The following is a 21,462-nucleotide window of genomic DNA, read 5'->3' as shown; positions in this document are numbered from 1 at the left end:
TTGAAACATTTGCAGTAATAAAATTATTATATTCTTGTGAATATGTGCATTTAATAAACATTTTTATTATGCCACAAGTGCCATTAAAAATTCATCAGTCTTAGTTGCTATTCATAATCTAAACAATTAGCCTGAATTATTACTGTTTGCCATTAAATAGAAAGGATAAAAATGAGGTGAAGTGCTGTTAATGATGGAAAAAGAGTTATGTCCATGGTCTTATGTAGAGTAATTCATAGCATGAATTTTGCTGACTCGTGTTCACTTCACATCAAAATCATATTTATTTCTGACTCGAGGAAAGTATGAAGAAGTCACTTCCAATAAGTGGTATCAGTGAAACTTGTAGATTTAAGAATGAGCTGTTATGTTTGTATACAAATGCTAGAAGTATAAGAAACAAGGTAAATGAAAAGGTTGCATTCATTGAGTTTATTCACCCCAAAATTATTGGAATAAGTGAGACATCCTGACAGGAATAGAGAGAGATGAAAGAGTATGATGTATTTTGTGAAGATAGAATGGGTAAAAAGGGAGGTGGAGTGTTATTAATGATGATAAAAGAATTATGTCCATACAGGTTGGAGATGCAAGAAGGAAATAATAGCAGTGGTTTTGAGGCAATATGATGAGATAGAGGTGAATAGAATGAAATACTTAGTCGGATGTTATTATAGACCTGGTAATATGGATGATGGTGACCATGAAATGTATAATCAAATTAGCCAAGAAAATAAGAAAAGGGTAATCATTATGGGCAATTTTAATTATGGCAATATAGACTGGGATGATGATATAGGAACCAGAAGGAAAGAAAAAGAGTTTCTAGAATTTTTGAGGGACAACTACCTCAGGCAGCTTGTAACAGAGGGCACATGAGGATTGAGGGTCTGGGATTTGAGCATCTCATCAGAGGATGTTTTTATAAATGAAGTGTCAAATCATTCTCTAGTTGGTATGAGTAACCATGAAGTGATTACCTGGATGGTCTGCCAGTAGTGTGAGGGCTTCTCTGAGGGAAAAGGTATATGTAGAACTACAAGGCTAGTGATTATGAGAAGCTCAGAAGCAATCTTGCAGGTGTAGCATGGAATGAGGAGTTGGGTGGAAAGGAGATCAATGCTGCTTGGATGATATTCAAGCACTAGCTACTAGAGGCAAGAAGTAATATCTAAATGTATTCCAAGGGTCAGAAGGTTAAATAAGGGTAGGTGTGAAATGGATGAATGAAGAAATCAAGCATGCGATGCAGAAGAAAAAGGCATTATGGATGTAGCATAAGAGAATTTCTGAACTTTTCCTTACTTTGTTATTGCCTTTTATTAATTGCATCCATTTGTTTTACAATCTCTCTCTCGCACACACATATCAGCACTTGTATACTTTCTTGTTTGCTGACTCATACTGATTTCAGTTAGTGATATGCAGTTGACTGACATATTGTCTGTCATTTGCATACGTTAGCAATATGGCACACACCTACATCATAGCTTTAGTGCCCTACCATTAAACATCTAAAGCCTCCCCAAAAATTAACGTTTTACATAATTGAAACTTTGATACTGTATACTGTATGCCCACGGATGTGAGACCCTTTGACACTTCTTTCTGCGCATGTCAAAAGAAGGAGAATCCATTCTGATAATAGGGTAATCAATCTGTCTTGTGCATTGAGTGGTTTATTATTACACATCGGAAAATTAACTTTTCTTTTATGAACATTGTAGTTTTTAAAGTGGTAACTATTTTGCTTGTATAACAGTTGGAAAATTTTATGTATAAAGCACATGATTTCACGTGTTGGTGACCAATTCGTACATCCTTTATTTCTTTTTCCCTTCAGCATGAATTGACTCTTTTTGGCAGGTTGTCAGACTAGGCTCTTGGATCTATGGTTGGACAGTACCGATTCATAGATAAGAAATATATCACATTTATTATAAAGCTACAATTACTTGGTCTTTTATTAATAATAAAAAAATTCAAATATGAACAGTAAATAAAATCATGTGTCTGATTAAAGTAAAAGAGCAAGTAATTGTAGCTTTGTAATTTTGAAAAAGGGAAAGAATACCAAAATTTCATGATGATAGTTGCAGTAATAGCAAACATTTAAGCAGAATATGCATCCTATTTCCTACCATGTAAAAGGAAACGAAACTTTTATATTTTGTATTAAGTCATTGCAATACTAACAGGGCATGAATATTCTGATGATGTTATTCATTTATGTGATAGCTGAAATACCTGCTGCCTATCATGTATGTTTCTTTCATTGTGTTTTTATGGGCATTCTACTATATGTTCAGTATAAGTCGTTAAAAGAAGCTTACCCAGTGCTTTGAAATTTGTAGCTCTGATAGATACTGATATGTAGAAAAGATACTGATAAGTAAAGAAATTGTACATATCAACATACTCTCCCAGTGAATGACAAATACCAGCATTTTGTGCATTCATACTGATGCATAATAAAAGCACAGATATTTTTGATCATTTTCTGGCCATCCTTTTCTACATATATAACATTTTTTGTTCTTTGTTTCAAAATGTGGTTTGCAATATTATGATTTATTTATTTATATTTATTGATTAGATGCTCATAAATACATATATTATTTTTTTTAATATTAATACTAGGCACTCAATGCCTAGTATTAATATTATACATTCATCCTCAAAACATCACAACTAGTATCTCCAGAGAGCAAGTAAAAAAAGAAAAGAGTGGAGGAAATTAAGAAACAAAAACAAAAAGTAAACCTCTAATTAAACATAGAAAATTGAAAAGAGAAATAACTCATATGTAATATAACTAAGAAATATGGTTGAATGGAAAATGTCAAGAAATTGAAGACTTGCAGTGTTTTTCATAATTTTAGAAAATGCAAGGTGAACTCAGAAAAAGGAAAAGGAACAAACAACTTGAATGCATAAAAAATAACAGGAGACATATTTTTGGAAAAGACATTTTTTTTATTTTTATATAGCATTTTGAGAAAATATATTAAAAAATCAATACTCAATAGAAAAGACCTAAACAAATAATGAAAATGAAATAGGTATCATTTCTGGGGACATTCCCATGCTACTCCTCTTAAAAAATATTATTTTTATAGCTATTTAGCCTATTTTTGTTTAGGAGTGCCCCTTTTATAATACAATGTTTGGCTTTTTACTCAAATTTTAGGGCATTACTGATGAAGACTATATAGGAGGAATAATTTGGACATACCTTTGTAGGATGTTGCCAGCTGTCTTCTTATTCAGCAGCATCCCGGCATGCGGCGATATACGTTCGTCTGCTGTTAAAAGGAAGAAAGTATGATTGAATGGAAGGGGGTTGGAAAATGTACGGGTAGAGAGATGCGGAAGAATCATTGGTGAGGCAAGGGGTATGTGAACTTTTAAAAAACCTGGTTTTTTTATATTATTAACGGTGGGCAGAGAATACTTTGGGGGGGGTGAAAAGAGACATTTTTAGGGAAGGGGAAGGATATGATGGGATAAGATCAGAGGTGGGAGTAACGGGGTATGAACCATTTCGATAGTGCGTCGTCTTCGGAGCTCTTAGGGAAAGTGGAGGCTATGTCATGCCGGCTTAGTGTTTCTGTTTTTATATCTGTGTTGTTTCCTATTGGTCGGAGTCGTGACCTAATTTTTATGTTAATGGAGCTTTCAAATAATCTCGAAAGTTGGAAGCTCCATAAAAATTAGGTCACGACTCTGACCAATAGGAAACAATACAGATACACCAAAGACAGAAACACCAAGCTGGTATGACATAGCTAGCCTGCACTTTCCCCACAAGCTCCAAAGATGACGCACTATCGAAATGGCTAATCCCCCGTTACTTCCACTTCGATCTTATCCCATCATATCCTTCCCCTTCCCTAAAAAATTTCTCTTTTCAACCCCCCCCCCCACACACACACAAAGTATTCTCTGCCCACCTTTAATAATATAAAAAAAAAAAGAGTTTTTCAAAAAGTTCACATACCTCTTGGCTCACCAATAATTCTTCCGCATCTCTCTCTCTCTCTACCCCCACATTTTCCACCCCCTTTCCTTTCAATCATACTTTTTTCTTTTTAACAGCGGATGAATGTATATCACCACACACACACACACTGGGAAGCCTCTGAATAAGAAGACAGCCAGCAACATCCTACAAAGGTATGTTCGAATTATTCCTCCTATATATATTCTTCGTATATCTTTATATAAAGCATCAGTAATGCCTTAAAATTTGATTAAAAAGCTAATGACATTATAAAAGGATCACTGCAAACAAAAATAGGCTAAATAGCCATAAAAAAAAAAGAAAATGAAATAGACCTTTTAACTGAAATAAGAAAAGCATGAAAAAAAAGTTAAAGAAAATAGTCTCAAGTCCAGATTTAGTTACACATGAATGCTAAAAAATTTAAGAGATAGAAAAAGCCAAATTTCAGATGTTGAAAGTTTATTTTTCACTTGGTTAGAGTATAATAAATTTAGTTTAATCCTTTATCCAAATGTGAGCAAACAAAGTTTGCGTCTGAAAGTATCTTCAGGACTGGGGTAAGGTGGTACAACACCCGGGCAACTCGTTGTAGCAGCTTGCTCCACCTTTACAACAAGTTGTCCAGGTGTTGTACCACCTTACCCCAGTCCTGAAGATACTTTCAGGCGCAAACTTTGTTTGCTCACACTTGGATAAAGGATTAAACTAAATTTATTATACCAAATTTCAGAAATATGCCGATTACAGAACAATTAGCTGGATGAGTAATGTCTTGAAATAATTTCAACATTGAAATGTTGAAATTATTTCTTAGAATAATACTGGACAGATGTCAAAACTGGATAAAGAAAATAATAGCTGATCCAGTAGCAGAAAAGGCACACTAAGCAATGCAATACTAAAGTCTGGGAATTAAAAAAAAAAAAAAAAAAAAAAAAAAAAAAAAAAAAAAATAGGAAAAATAACATACTGGAATCAACAATCTACAATGAAAATATCCACACTTTCATAATGGATAGATATAAAAAGAATGATGGTGTGTATTATCACCATTGTTGTTTGGCATCTTCTTAGAAAGGGTTATGCAAGAAATCAAAACACAGAGGTAACTTAATTGGAATAAACATAAATAACCTACAATATGCAGACACAATACTAATCACTGAAAATGAAAAGGATCTGCAAATTATAGTTCATATATATTATTATTATTAAACAAGACCTCATGGAGTCAAAGACTCATCTAGGAGGTTCTTTTATCTCACACACATCTCATCATACCGCGTCTTAAACACATTCAAACTCCTTGCAGACACCACACTCTCAGGCAAGGCATTACAATCATTCACAACTCTGCACGAAAAAAACCTGCCTCTCACTCCCCTACTCACACCCTCTTTATACAGTTTCCAGGGATGACCTCTGGTTCTCCCCTGATCTCTCACTATTCTCTGTAGAACTTCTCCACCATTGATCCTATAACAACCCCTTACCAACTTGTAGGTCTCTATCATATCTCCCCTCTTCCTTCTCTCCACTAGACTCTGCAAATTACATCTTTTCAATCTTTCCTCATACTCGACATTCCAGAGGTCAGAAACTACCTTAGTCAGTCGCCTTTGGACCCTTTCCAACATCTCTTCATTCTTCTCAAAACCAGGTGACCAAATCTGGGCACAATAGTCCATGTGTGGCCTAATCAAAGCTTTATACAATGGAACAAGAATCTCCCTACTTCTACACGTCAGTGTCCTCCGCATCATTCCCAGAAGTCTTTGTGTTGTCTTCACAATTTTGGCGATGTGTCCCCTAAATTTTAGATCCTTATCCACTATCACCCCCAGATCTCTTATTTCCTCTACTTCCAACAATATATTCTCACCAAGCATAAATTCTGCATCCCATCTTTGTTTTCCAAATTTTAAAACCTTACATTTTGCAACATTGAACTCACATTCCCATTTGCTTGCCCAATCACTCAATTTATTCAAGTCTTCTTGCAAGGCCACAACATCTTCACTACTCTTTATGTCACTACTCTGTTGTTCGTCCCAACTTTGCATCATCTGCAAACAACTGAATATCTCCATCCAAATCTTCGCCAATATCATTAATATACAAGTTAAATAGTAATGGCCCTAAAACAGATCCCTGAGGCACTCCACTAGTGGCATTCCTTTTCTTGGATATTGCACCCCCATACACAACTTGTTGATACCTATCAGATAGCCAGTCTCCAATCCAATGCACTAATCTAATATCCAACCCCATCTGCTCTAGTTTGACTGTCAACTTATCATGAGGTACTCTATCAAAAGCTTTTGCGAAATCCAAGTATATTACTGTGTATCCTTCTCCTCTGTCCAGGGAAGCAGTCACTTTATTGTGATAAGTAAGTAGATTACTAAAACACGACCTCCCTTTAGCAAATCCATGCTGTCCATCAAAGATTATACCATTGTTGTCAACCCAACTCTGGATCCTAGTTCTCACAAGCTTCTCCAACAACTTAACCACAACACCTGACACACAGATAGGCCTATAGTTTGATGCTTGAGTTCGATCACCTCCTTTATGAAGTGGCACAATCTTGCCCTCCTTCCACTCTTTAGGGACTTGACCAAGTGCAAGACTCGTATTAAAAAAATATGTTAAGGCAGGTGTCAACTCTCTGGCACTTTCCTTCAGAATACGCGGTGATATATTATCAAGTCCCACAGCCTTATTTACATCTAGTTTACTCAACTCCCCAAACACCTCTTGCTCACTTACAGTCAGTCTCTCCTCCCCACCCCATCATCAACTGCTCTTAATCTCTCCATGAAGTCACATTCACAAGATTGAAAGATCTTTATGAACTGCTCATTAAGTATCTCCACCACACATTCTGCAACAGCTGTCTTTATACCATTTCCTCCAATCAGTGTCATCCTTCCATAATCATTCTTTCTTTTGCTGGCTACATATCGAAAGAACTCCCTAGGATTCTTTTTAGCTTCATTAGCTAACTGCTGTTCATACCTCTCTTTAGCTACTCTCACCAACCAAGTTACCCTCCTTGCCTGGTCTTTGTAGACCTCATGAAATTGGTTACTTCCACTTCTCTTATGCTGCCTCCACAATGCCCTTTTTCTCTGTATTGCATGCTTAATCTCTTTATTCATCCATCTCATATATATATATATATATATATATATATATATGAAAGAATGATCATTAACTCGGTTAACATACATATTTTTATAAAGGATTGAATGACTAGAACCGAGATTTAAGTAAAAAGGTTTTAATATAAAAACGCGATTAGTTTCGGTTTATAACAGCCTTCATCAGGTGACATTATAAAAGAAAGAAAAAAGAAAAAACACTGAAGCTTAAATAAACTATATCTGTCTGCCCAAAATGATGTTTTGGGCAGACAGACAAATCTGTCGAATTGCATATGGAAGAACACATGAAGGACATTACTTACAAGAGAAGCGAGCCAGTGCATTATCAAGTCATATCCTTTTCTCGGCTAATCCTAATGATGAAAACCAAACTCACAAAGTCTGCTGGGAAAAATCTTCCGTTGCAATGATGAACTAGAGAGAAAAATTGTGGAATCTAGAGAAATCATCTTCAATCCTGTTCATCTAAATAACTTGAGCTACAACTTCCCAGATTGTCATTCAGCTATAATCTTGTACTGGCATTCATGAGATGCTACTAGCACGCACTTTCCCAACAATACAACTAACGAAAGAACAGCTTTATATACAACCACAATGATTTAATGTTAATTACGTACAGAGACTCTCATTGATGTTCATAGTTTATTTAAGCTTCAGTGTTTTAGTGTTTTTTCTTTTTTCTTTCTTTTATAATGTCACCTAATGAAGGCTGTTACAAGCCGAAACCAGTCGTGTTTTTATATTAAAACCTTTTTACTTAAATCTTGGTTCTAGTCATTCAATTCTTTATAAATATATATATAGTTAACTGTGATAAATTTGGACTAAAAATGAACACTAAGAAAACAAAAAAGCAATGTTAATCACTGGTAACATAAAAGTGATGGATAAACATGACCTTAAAAGGCCACCCCATAAATCTACTTGTTCTATGAGGTAACCTTTTCAGGCTGTGCCATAGAACAAGTAGAAGATCTAGGAAGTCGAATCACTTATTATAGAAAATGGGACCAAGAAATAAAAAGAATGCAAGGAATAATAATACAGATATCTAAAACAGTCTTTTTTTAACACACAATATTTACTAATAAAAAAAAAAAAAAAAAAAAAAGTCGGTCTAAATAAAATAATGCAACTAATGACTTGTTATGTATATTTCCATTAACCAGGCAACCACATATACACATCAAAGTTGCCATGGATGCAAAGTGCATATTAAAATTGCAATACCTTTGATATTATATTGGCATATTATGAATGAAGTGCATAAGAAATGATATATTGCATTGGCATTGCTGTTGATGTGGTTAATGTGCACCTGAGAAACATGGACTGTTGTAAAAGAAATGGTAAAATGGCTGATGCGGATGGAGATGTGGTTCCTAAGAAGAATGATGCAAATAAGCTTGATAGAAAAGTTACAAACAAACAAGTAATTGCAATTAAAAGAAAAAGAGAAAAAAAACCTTACTGAACAAGATTGGAAAGAGGTAAAATTAAATTTTTAGGACATGGAATGAATAAGAAAAGAACTAGCTAGTGCAATCATTACAGGAAAGCTATAAGGGGAGAGCAGGATCACCAAGATGTTATATGAAGAACACTGGGAAAAGTATCATCTAGATCTTTAGAGATGCACAAACTAGAAATAAGTGGAAAACCATGGCTGCAAACTTCTGGACTGGAGATAGCACTTGAATGACTGAATGTGCGTGTGTTTGAGCTTGAACTGTTCTTATAAAATGAATCAAATTTATCACTGTGAGAATACTATTCTTTTCATTTAAGTCATGGCATTTTGTGCTACCAAATCTCCATTAGCTGTGACACAATATGGTATGATTATTACATGGCATCTCCATGAAGTCTTGAAGATTCATCTCATGGGAGGCCCACACTAACAATTATTCATACAACACCTATTATATTTCTTCTAGAACTCCTTATTGAACCTTAAAGCACTCATGACTAGATCTGGTAAACCATTCCAATCACTCACTACTCCAAGCAAAAAAAAAAATTACACAGTTTGCAGGAGGTAATACCTTGTTTTTTCTCTTTCTACTTGTCATCAAATATCCCTTGTTCTCTTGCTTCTTATATTGAAAATTTTCTTAGGCATTGGTCTTATAAAATTCCTTCAGTAACTCATGTTTCTATCATATTCTCTCTTTTCTTCTTATCAGTCAATTTTTGTAATCAAAAAATCTTCTCTCATAGGGAGCATTCCTAAGACCGGTCATCTTAGTCACTCACCTTTGGATCCTTTTCACCACTTCATCCCCAAGCAAACAAAGCTTTGCACAATACTCCATATGTGGCTATATCAAAACTTATAACGAAGGATAATCTGCTTATCACTGTGTTCTGCAACATCCTGCGATTCTTTGAGCTATTCTGTGTAAAGTTTACTCCCTGTCTATTATCACCTTCAAATTCCTATCCTTATTAATTTCTTACAGTCTGTTTTCATCAATATAAAATATATAATTAATAAAATTGGCTATTAATCTTTTCATCCCAAACTTGCATAACTTTATTTTGCTGTATTAAACTGATAAATATTACCTACCGCTCACACTGTCACTTTATTTAAGTCAGCCTGCAGGATTTCTACATCATCTGTATTAACTATTGCTGTACCCTGTTTTGCACACATCATCAAACAACTGGATATTTCTTCTCAAATTATTATTATAATAGTGGCCCAAGTCTCATGATTGTCTGGATTCCATAGAGATGAGGATGCATTTGAAAAGATTCTGCAACACATAACCAAAATAACATTTTGCTTGTGGTATTCTGCACATAGAGATAGATTTAAGAAGTGTAGTCCTCAGAGTTTGAGAAATAGGAGGAGGAAAGGAAATATAACAAAAACAAGATGGAGTATGTGTGGAGGAGGGGGGGGATCTTAGTATAAATATAATGTAAATTTTATGGCTCATAATGGGTGGAGAGAACAACTAAGGATCATGACTGGAAGCTGAATAAGGATGAGATCAGGAAATATAAGATCTTTTCATAGCTTATGATGAAGAAATGGAACGAGCAAACAATGGATACTGTCTTAGAGAATGTTTTCAAAGAGAGGTATGATAGGTATTTAGGCATTGTATGATCTGCTAAAGGGCCCTTCCTTGATGAATTCCTGATTTCTTGAATAATAATAATAATAATTTGCATTCCAAAAAGAAAAGAAATGCTTTCTTTATTTCTAACTGCAATATATTGAAGTTTTTCATTGTATGGTACATAAAAAGTAAGTTTCTGTTTTAGTGAATAACCATCTGTCTTCCATGGTGAAAGAAATACATCAATAATCTTAGGCTTTATATACACAATTTCTATGGTACATTTCACATCCATGTTTTGATGAAACTCATGTCATGGCTTACCAAGTAATTAAAGAAAATTATTATTATTATTATTCAGGCCTCCATGGAGTCAAAAGACTCATCGTGGGAGGTCCTTCCTAAGAAACACAGTCTATCAAGACTCATCGAGGGGAGCCCCCCCCCTTAAGAAACACAAAGTCTATCATACCACTCCTTAAACTCATTGACCGTTCTCGCTGTCACCACTCCATCAAGCAATGCATTCCATGGTTCAACCACCCTCCATGCAAAGAAACCACTCCTCACCCTCTTGCTCATAGTTTCCTTTCATAACTTCCAGGGATGGCCTCTTGTCATCACTCCTTCCCACTGTTCAACCAAGTGAAAGAACTCCCCAGTGTCAACCCTGTAACCACCTCTCAACAGTTTAAAAGTGTCAGTCATATCACCTCTCCTTCTATCCACCAAAATCTGCAGTCCACATTCCCTCAGCCGATCCTCATAACTATTATTTTACGGTCCTGAAACCATCTTTGTTATCTGCCTTTATACCCTTTCCACAGTTAATTTATCCCCTTCAAATCCTGGTAACCAAATCTGAGAACAGTAGTCCAAGTGTGGTCTAATCAGGGTCTTATACAACGGAATGATAACTCTTTTATCTCTGCAGGTCAGCATCATTCTCATTATTGCAGCAATCCTCTGTGAAACCTGAAATCTAAATTTCAGGTTTCACAGAGGATCAATTATCAACCCCAGATCTCTTGTCTCCCCTACTTCCTCCAGTATAACTCCTCCTATAAAGTATACAGCGTCCCATCAATGTTTCCCAAACCTCAAGACCTTATATTTTGCTGCATTAAACCGATACCCCCATTCATTTGCCCATCTGCCTAGCTTATTCAAATCCTGTTGCAAGGCTGCCGCATCTGCATTATTACTAATAATCCTTCCCAGCTTCGCATCATCCGCAAACAACTGAATATCCCCTTGCAATCCACTGACAATGTCATTGATATAAAGATTAAACAATATAGGTCCCAGTACTGAGCCCTGTGGGATCCCACTTGTTACCCTCTGCTTCCTTCAAACTGCCCCACCATACACAACTCTCTGATACCTATCGGACAGCCAATCCTGAATCCAGTTGACCAATCTGACATCCAGACCCATGTGCTGCAACTTAAATATCAGCTTATCATGTGGCACCCTGTTAAATGCCTTTGCTAAGTCTAAGAAAATGTCAGTATATGCCTTTCCCTCATCTAATGCTTGTAAGTTTATCATAAAAGGCTAGCATATTGCTAAAACAAGAGCACCCCTTCACAAATCCATGTTGACTCTTACAGATAACATTACCTTCATTTGCCCAATGCTGTATACAGTCCTTCACTACTTTCTCCAAGATCTTACTAACTACTGATGACACACAAACTGGCCTATAATTAGACACTTCCAGTCTGCTACCACCCTTATGCAATGGCACTATCTTACCTTCCTTCTATTCCATGGGCACCTTTCCGCAGCCAGACTTTCATTGAAAAGCCAGTCAAAGGCACTGTCAGTACCCTAGCACATTCTCTCAAAACTCGTGGTGAAATACCATCCAGTCCCACAGCTTTACTAACATCCAGAGTACTCGGTATTTGAAACACACTCTCCTCCTGTACCTCTAAACATTGAACCTGCCCAATCCCTCTAGCATTAAAACTGACTCCTCTAGGATGAAATACTCCAATAAAGTGTTCATTGAACAATTCCACTATGTCCTCTGCATCAGTCACTCTATTCCCATTTTTATCCCACAATGTCATTCTTCCACAGTCATTCCTCCTCCTACTGGCCTCTTTTTTAAAAAAATTCCCTAGGATTTTCTTTGGATTGCAGGACCAATCTCCTCTCATATTCCAGTTTCGTCTTCCTTACCATACTGGTCAAAATGATTCTTTATAAACAGATAAATGCAGTTTGCATTTAAGCATAGCCAATGATTAGCATATCATTAATTACTTCAATAAAGGTTTATTAATAAATAAACTCATACAGTTAGCAATCTGTTATTCAGATTGCTAACTGTATGATTTTTTTGTGACTTACAAATGAAAGGTTACAAAACCTATAATGCATTAGTGCTGAATGTGGGTAAAAAAGAGAGAATGAATGAAATTGTCAATTTTTTTTTTTTTTTTTTTTTTTATAAATAGCTGAAATGTGTAATTAATCTTTGGAGAATACAGAATGAGAAAGGTTGTTCCAAATTAAAGAGGTAGATGGAATGAAAGAGGAGTTTATTTGATGAGTTTGGAGGTGGATAGTAAATGGATGTTAACTAGCAGCTGCTCTTGTTCTTCCAGTTTTGAAAGAAAATGGAGGAATGTTAGGCCATTTCAGCAGAGCACTTAACCACAAAAGTAACTGTAGAAAGAGGAATGAGGCAGAAACTGAACATCAGTGAAAGAAGGAGTCATCAGTTAATGTAATTACCCTCTTCTGAATAGCATCAAATAATGCTAGTGAGATTAACAGAGACCTCTAGAGAGCCAAGGATTCAAGGGTGGCTACATATACACCAGCTGTCATATCTTCTCTTAAACTCATTCATACTAATGCATTCACCAAGCAAGTTGTTTCACTTCCTGCTTTGTGAGAAAAATAGCTCTCTCTCCCCTTTCTTAACCACACAGAAATTCATCTTCCATGGATGCCTTCTTTGTCCTCTCTCCACCTTCCATATAAAGCATTTCATCAATCAGTATCCCACATCGTCTTTCAAAAGTTTATAGTCTCTCTCATATCATCCCTCCTGCTCACCATCTGCAGTCCACATACTCTTATTCTCCTCAACTTACATTCCATAATCCCAGTATCTTAGTAATTCTTTGCATCCTCACCGAATCTTTCTTCATCTCCAGGATACCAAAATCATTGAATGATTTCTAGGGTTTGTTCTAGTTCTATTTTATTGAGACTCTTTCAGTTATTTCTCTTTTAATACTTCCTTAATATGAAAGCAAAAAATATGGAATGACTTTAAATAGGATTATATTGATCAAGTGCATATAATAAACAACTATGTTATACCAACTAGTTTCACCAACTAAGGCTGTTGGCATCTTCAAGGTACATAACTGATGTAAGGCACTAAAAAATAAAAAACTGTTACAAACTACAATCAACCAATTCCAATTATATTAAACAAAGAACAGAGTGCGTACAATACATTCATAGAGCGCGCATGATCTCATTTGTTGTTATTTAGGAACGTTCATAGTTGGCACTGTAATTCAGTTCTGGCAAGTTGAGAGATCTAATAAGGGTCTTCCAGATCACGGGTAAGATTAGTCCTTGGTTCCTGTTAAGGTTTTGTATACAGCGGGCAACTGTTATGGCCTCTTTAAAAATTCAGGAGTGGAAGTTCTCTTCCATGTAAGGAATTGTGCTTCTATCCCACTCTATGGTATGGTTCGTTCTTGAGAAATAAAAAGCCAACCCCGATTTTTCTTCTCTGTTATTATTGACGTCACCTATGTGTTCCTTTTGCTTAATTTCAAGGCTCCTTGAAGTTTGGGCGATGTAATTCAAGCCACACCCTGCTTGTGTGGCTTGAATTACATCTCGCGCGTACAATACATGCATTGAGCGTGCACAATCTCAACTCGCCAGAACTGAATTACAGTGCCAACTATAGAACGTTCCTAAGTAACAACAAGTGAGATTGTGCACGCTCAATGCATGTATTGTACGCGCTCTGTTTTTTGTTTAATATAATTGGAATCAGTTGATTATAGTTTGTAACCGTTTTTTACTTTTTAGTGCCTTACATCAAGTTATGTACCCTGAAGATGCCAACAGCCTTAGTTGGTGAAACTAGTTGGTATAACATAGTTGTTTATTATATGCACTTGATCAATATAATCCCATTAAATGTCATTCCAGAGCTTTTTGGTCAAGAAAATTAAAACATTTTTTAACAAGCAAAAAATATATTTTTCCTTAGCTTTCAAATTTTTGAAAATCTCATGCTTAGGTACTGCAGTGTAGTTTTTCCACAGTGATTTAATATTTTTATTTAATATGAAATAGAAAATAAATATTTCTTAAGGTTAACAAACAGCTTGTGTTTTATTTTGTTTCTTCCTGGTTTTAAAATAGTTTTGGGAAGATCATATCTTCTTGACATAAAGTTCTATCATTGCCTTACTATTCCATGAGTAAAAAAAGCTGCAGTATTGTGTAAGCCCTTGTACTACCTATTAAATCACCACAAATATTCCAAAATTAGTCTCTCTGTATCTTTTATTTCTATCAACTTACATATTTTCAAGTCTTATTCATATTTATTGTGCTATGGAAAGCTTTTCATTCCTATTATGCAATAAAACTTCAATTGCCTTGAAGAGTTACACAAATAAGTGCCACTATTTCTAAAAACAAATTTTCAGTCCTAGAACTAATAAGTTAAAGCTGAAGAGAAGATCAAAGCAATTTAGGTAGGTGGCTTTGGATGTAACTATCCTAAATGTGTGATGAGTATTCCATGTTTGGGCAGATTTGAAATTCATAGTGTTAGTATTTGTATAGGCAAAAAAAAAAAAGGTGAAAAGTAAGTACTTTGTGCAGAAAAGTACATAGTTTTGTTTGCTACGGAAGCTCTTGCTGAGATATGTTTGTGCCAGGAAAGGCTTGGGTATGCAGGTCATCCCAAGACAAAGATGGTCATGTTTGATATCTGAGTGTTATTAAAAGTACGGGAGGTGATGTGAGATCTCAACCCATTTAATAGTGAGTAGATCAGAATTTAAGGCATTAGTTATGGAGGATCTTAAGGCTTCTAATGATTGGACACTACAAGGTTTGTTCTAGTGAGAAGGAAGAGTGGAACATATTGTCATCAGCACAGATGGATAGGATTTGAAGTCAGTGAAAGTGCAGAGTCCTGTGGTACTCTTGTATTGGTGGGGAAATCTGAGGAGATGAAAAATCCACCTATCATGGCATGTATTGAACAATCAGAGAGTGAGCTGGCAATCCAGTGTGAAAGGTAAGGCAGACCGTACAATAGTAGTTTGCTGAGTAGACCTCAGCAAACTACTATTTCAAATCAAAAGGCATTTCTTTAGTTGTGTCTTAGAAATCTCAAGGGCGACCATGTTAGTTTCTCCAAACCTTTCCATGGCTTGAGTAGACATAAATATCAAAAGGCATTTCTTTAGTTGTGTCTTAGAAATCTCAAGGGCGACCATGTTAGTTTCTCCAAACCTTTCCATGGCTTGAGTAGACATAAGTACTGAATGCTAGATTTGCTATCAATTGAGACTGGTAGAATCCATAATGCTGGTCATCAATTAGCTGGCAGGCCTCTATGAGTTGTGTTTAAGTTAGTTGTTGATAACCTTCTCCATAGTTTTTGAGAAAACAGAGGTACGAGCAATTGACTAGTAGTTTATTGGCTAACTTTTATCACATTTCTTTGGAATGGGTTGAATGTAGGCTTGTTTCTATACTGTAGATGCCAGTCAAGTAGGTAAGATTGAAGAGGTGATATAGGAAAAATGTTAATTTCTCACAAGTGTTTAGCACAATAGGTGGTATATATACCATCAGGACAGATCCCTTTGTTTTGTGTCCTGAATATCTTAATCATAAAAAAGGCATCTGGTCCTGATAGTAGATATTCCACATATTGATTTTTATCTGGCAGAAAAGAGGTGGCATGGAATGAGTGTTTCTTGCTAAAGGATTTATTGCTAGCTGATCAGCAATCCTCCAGGTTTGTTTATCAGGTTTGGTTCTGTGTACTATCTAGTGGCAGGCTGCAGCGGCAATTTTATTGCTGTACTCTTCAATAGAGGGAGAGTGGCTTCCTACAGTGTCCTTGAAGGATGTTGTCTACACAGCATATGAGATGGGAGGGGAAAAACAAACTGCTTGCTTTATAACCAAACATGACAGTATACCACTTCAAGCCATCAATAAGCAAGGTAATGTTTCACTGGATGATGAAAGACATCTTCCAGCTAGGGAAGGTATGCCTTTGTGGTGGCAGTACTCATCAAATATACCAGACCTGTTTCTGGAAACAAGCTCACATGGGATTGACTTGATTGTAAGTGGCTATATTTTGCATATTGACAGCCTTTTAGTAGATAGAGATGATGGTGAATAAAGCAGATCTTGGCAATTGTATTTAAAATAAGTGGAACATCTCCTTCAGAAAGATACTTATGATTAAATTAAATTAAAGACTTATGATTAAATAATTCATTAAATTCAACACAACTAACTATATTTTTGCTTTTCACAGGAGAAAGCTCTACTTAAGCTATTTCATTAAGAAATATGTGGATAAGGAAGAAGGTGCCTCAGATGAATCACTATCAGGTAATTTTTTTTAATGAAATGCAAAACAATAAAAATATACTAGGCAGTTTACTTTAAAAAAAACTGTATGCTTGGCATATTAATTTTATTGTAGTTGATTTTTGAATATAAGATCCCTTATATAAAGATTTTTATTCTTATACTCATAGATCACGATGCTCATCACAGTAAGTTAGAGAAACTTGTGGTGTGATGAGGAGTTGGTATGATGAGCCACATAGATAATCTGATCATCTGTGCATTATGTGCACAACACATCCCATACAGTCAGTTTAGACTGGCATGCTCACAATCACAGTTATGTTTGTAATATGAATGTTTTATGCATTTCTATAAATAATATGTACATTTATATTGTTATACAGGCATGGAGTCCATGGAGTCAGAAGATTCATCAGTGGAGACCCATTATTAACACAATAGGCATTACTCATACAATATCTATCATACTTTTCCTTAAACTCATTCACTGACAAAGCACTCACAACCCATTCACTGCCCTCCAAACAAAAATTCTAGTCCTAACCCTTGCTAACCACACTCCTACACAATTTCCATGTGTGACCCCTTATTTCTCTCCCTTCATGCCAAGTATTGATAAGCCTTCAGCATAATCTTATAAAACTCTTTTAATAAATTATATCCTTTTATCATATCTCCACTTTTTCACTTGTCAGCTAGTTTTTGAAGCCTGCAAACTTTCATCAAGAGCCTTTCATAGGCCTTCCACAATCTTTGTTGCTCACCTCTGGATCCTTTACCACCACTTTTTCATCTCTTTGGAATCCAGGGGGGTGAGATATGCATGCAGAGTCCAGATATGGCCTTATTAAATCCTTATGAAGGAGAACAATAACTTCCCTATCCCTGCTTGTTATGTTTTTGACTGCCTTTGCAATATGCCCTCTAAATTTCAACTTCCTACCCACAATCATTCCCAACTCAATACTGTGTACTGAGTACACAGTTTGTGATCTCTTCTTCCCAGAATGCATCATCATCTTACACATGGCCACATTAAACTAGCAGTCATTTACCTTTGCCCATACTATCATTCTCTTTAACTCATCCTACATAATCTTTTCATAATAAAAAATGATGGTACAACATGACAAAATTTCATGCCGGCTGGGGCATTGCCCAGTTAAACAAGTCCCCTGTTGTTTTCGCCAGGGAACCAGGGCAAACAGTGAAAAGTCAGCTACTGGAACAAATCTGAAAACACATCCCAACTCAACATCACTAGAGTTAAAGATCGGTACTATTAACATAAGAAGAAGCCTGAATGGCAAATAAATGGAGCTAGCTGAGGAATTAGATAAGTACCAGATTGACATAATAAGCGGGACTGAAACAAAAAAGACAAAAACTGGTGAGACCTTTCTGAGCAATAAATACAAAATGTTATATTGAGGCCGTGATAATCAAGGAAAAGAAGGAGTAGCCATAGTATTCAACACAAAATACAAGGCTAATATTTTTGAATGGCAGTCAGTCTCGAGTAGAGTAATGTGGGCAAATATGAGAATGGGGAACTGGACAATGAGACTTATTTGTGCCTATGGTTCTACTAAGGTAGGAGTGGAGGAATTTTTTGAGGCTTTAGAAAAAGCAATTGACACAATGAAAAAGGAAAAGTTGGTCCTTGTTGGGGATATAAATAGCAGAGTAGGAAATGACTGTCAGACATACAAAAATATTTGGGGAAAATTTGAAGAAAAGAGCAAAGCTAATAATAATGGCAAATACCTGTTGCATTTCTGCTCAGGACATGGACTGGTTATTACTAACACCATGTTCCAACATAAAAATGTGCACAAATATGGTAGGGTTACATGTGCATTGTATTGCACATGTAACCTACCATATATAGGGAAAACAGAGTGAACCATCCCAATTAGGAAGGACGAACACAAACGACATATTAAATACCTCCATTTAGGAAAAACTATCCTTTCTGACCATGCACTCCAAGCATACCACAGAATTGATTGGAAAACTACTAAGGCCCTACATCGCACCAAAATCTGGTTTGAGAGGAAATTCAAAGAACATGTGAAATGCTCAAACATAACCCAAATCTGAACAAAAATGATGGCCTAACCATTCCAAGAATGTGAAGGACCCATCTGCAACCATTATAGCAACCAGAACAAGGCAAAGAAAAATCCCAATACAAGAAGACTTGGTGAAGTGTTTTTTTTTTTCCCTTAATATTCCATAGCAATTTGAACTGTACAAGGCCTGAAGAAAATCATAGTATAACAATCTAAACTTTCCGAATCCAGAAGAATCTTAGTACATGAGGACTTTAGCAGAGTTTATTGTAGTTTTTTATTTATTTTATTTATTTATTTTTTTCTTTCAACTTTTATTTTATTTTATTTTATTTTAAATTATCACTAGAGGCCAATCTAAGAAAAAGATTAATTAACAGCGTAGATTTAATTTACCAGTACAGAGTGCAAAAGCATGTAGCTTGGTTCCTTATACGCATGAATCCTGATGATGACCTCATCATCAGGATGAGGATGTTTAGGCAGTTGAGCTTGGCAAGTGTAAGAAGAAATATTGCTGTGGGAGATTTTAACTACAGCAGTATAAGCTGGGAAGAGGAAAATGCAAGTAAGAAGGGGATAGAATTTCTGGAATTCTTGAGGGACAAATGTCTTCGGCAGCATGTAATAGAGGGAACAAGAGTTTTGGATTTGGTCATAGCATCAGAAGAGCTGATAATAAGTGAGATGACATCTCTCCCACCAGTTGGAGAGAGTGACCATGTGGTTTTGACTTGGAAGATAAACAGACATGCAGGTGTATCAAAGAAAAGGGAACATATGTGAAATTATAAGGCAGGTGATTATAATAGTCTTAGGTATCAACTAGGGACAGCTCCATGGAGGGCAGAATTGGAAGGCCAGGATATCATTAGTGCTTGGGAAATTGTGAAAGAATATTTGTTAATAGCAATAGTAAGCTGTATTCCACGGGTGAAGAAGCGGACACAATTTGATGTAAAGTGGATGACAAATGATATCAAACAGGAACTACAGTTGAAAAAGAGATTATGGAAGATATATAAGGAGAGGGGTGGAGGACAGCTACACAAAGAATATAAGCTGCAGGCCAGGAGAGTGACCAGAATGGTGAGGAAGGCAAAACTGGAATATGAGAAGAAATTGGCACTAAGATCCAAAGAAAATCCTAGGGAATTTTTTAGCTATGTGGCCAATAGGTGGAGAAATGATTGTAGAAGAATGACATTGTGGGATAAAAATGGGAATAGCATGACTGATGTGCAGAGGACATAGTGGAGTTGTTCAATGAGCACTTTATTGGAGTATTTCATCCTGGAGGAGGTTTTAATACTTGAGGGATAGGGCAGGTTTAGAGGTGCAAGAGGAGAGTGTGTTCCAAATACTGAGTACTCTGGATACCAATAAAGCTGTTGGACTGGATGGTATTTCACCACGGGTTTTGAGAGAATGTGCTAAAGAACTGACAGCTCTGTTGACCTGACTGGCTGTGGGAAAGGCCCAGGGAATGGAAGGAAGGTAAGATAGTGCTGTTGCATAAGGTCAATAGCAGACTGGAAGTGTCTAATTATAGGCCTGTTTGTGTGTCATCAGTAGTTGTTAAGATTTTGGAGAAATTAGTGAGGGACTATATACAGTGCTGTGCAGATGAGGGTAATGTTATCTGTGAGAATCAACTTGGATTTGTTAAGGGGCGCTTTTGCTTTAGTAATATGCTAGCCTTTTATGATAAAGTTACAAGCGCATTACATGAGGGAAAGGCATATACTGCCATTTTCTTATACTTAGCGAAGGCATTTGACAGGGTGCCACATGATAAGCTGATATTTAAGTTGCAGCGCATGGGTCTGCATGTCAGATTGGTCAAATGGATTCAGGATTGGCTGAGTGATAGGTATCAGAGAGTTGTGTATGGTTGGGCAATATCAAGGAAGCAGAAGGTTACAAGTGGGGTTCCACAGGGATCAGTACTGGGACCTGTGTTGTTCACCTTTATATCAATGATATATTGTCAATGGATTGCAAGGGGAAATTCAGTTGTTTGCAGATGATGTGAAGCTGGGAGGGGTTATCAGTAATAGTGCAGATGTGGCAGCCCTGCAGGAGGATTTGAATAAACTAGACAGATGGGCAAATGAATGGTGATGTCGGTTCAATGCAGCAAAATGTAACGTCTTGAGGTTTGGGATCCATTGATGGGAGGATGCATACTTGATTGGAGGAGCTGTACTGGAGAAGGTAGGGATCTGGGGTGACGATTGATAGAAAACTGAAATTCAGGGAGCATGTTGCAAAGGTGGTGAGGGTAACTCAGGATTGCTGCAATACTGAGACGGACACTGATCTGCAGAGATAAGAGTTATCATTCCGTTGTATAAGGCCCTGATCAGACCACACTTAGACTATTGTTCTCAGATTTGATCCCCAGGATTTGAAGGGGATAAATTGACTGCGGAAAAGGGGCAGAGGCAGATAACAAAGATGGTTTCAAGACTGTACAATATGAGTTATGAGGATTGACTGAGGGA

At 36.3% G+C, this 21,462-nt stretch overlaps 1 protein-coding gene across 4 annotated transcripts in view; it reads left to right on the top strand.

Annotated features, from left to right (window-relative positions):
• LOC150108239 (uncharacterized) overlaps positions 1-21,462 on the top strand; it is an 86,960-nt gene that overhangs the window by 4,753 nt on the left and 60,745 nt on the right. For all 4 annotated transcript variants that reach the window (XM_090415693.1, XM_090415692.1, XM_090415691.1 and 1 more), the window contains exon 2: positions 16,822-16,898. The gene's annotated coding sequence lies outside the window, so the exon portion shown is untranslated. The remainder of the gene's footprint in view (positions 1-16,821; positions 16,899-21,462) is intronic.

This window comes from Typopeltis vanoorti, chromosome 3, assembly GCF_054136105.1.
Source record: "Typopeltis vanoorti isolate ZY-2024b chromosome 3, IOZ_Tvanoo_1.0, whole genome shotgun sequence".
NCBI lineage: Eukaryota > Metazoa > Arthropoda > Arachnida > Uropygi > Thelyphonidae > Typopeltis > Typopeltis vanoorti.
The sequence above is the reverse complement of the archived record's forward strand: the minus strand, read 5'-3'. Positions and strand labels throughout refer to the sequence as shown.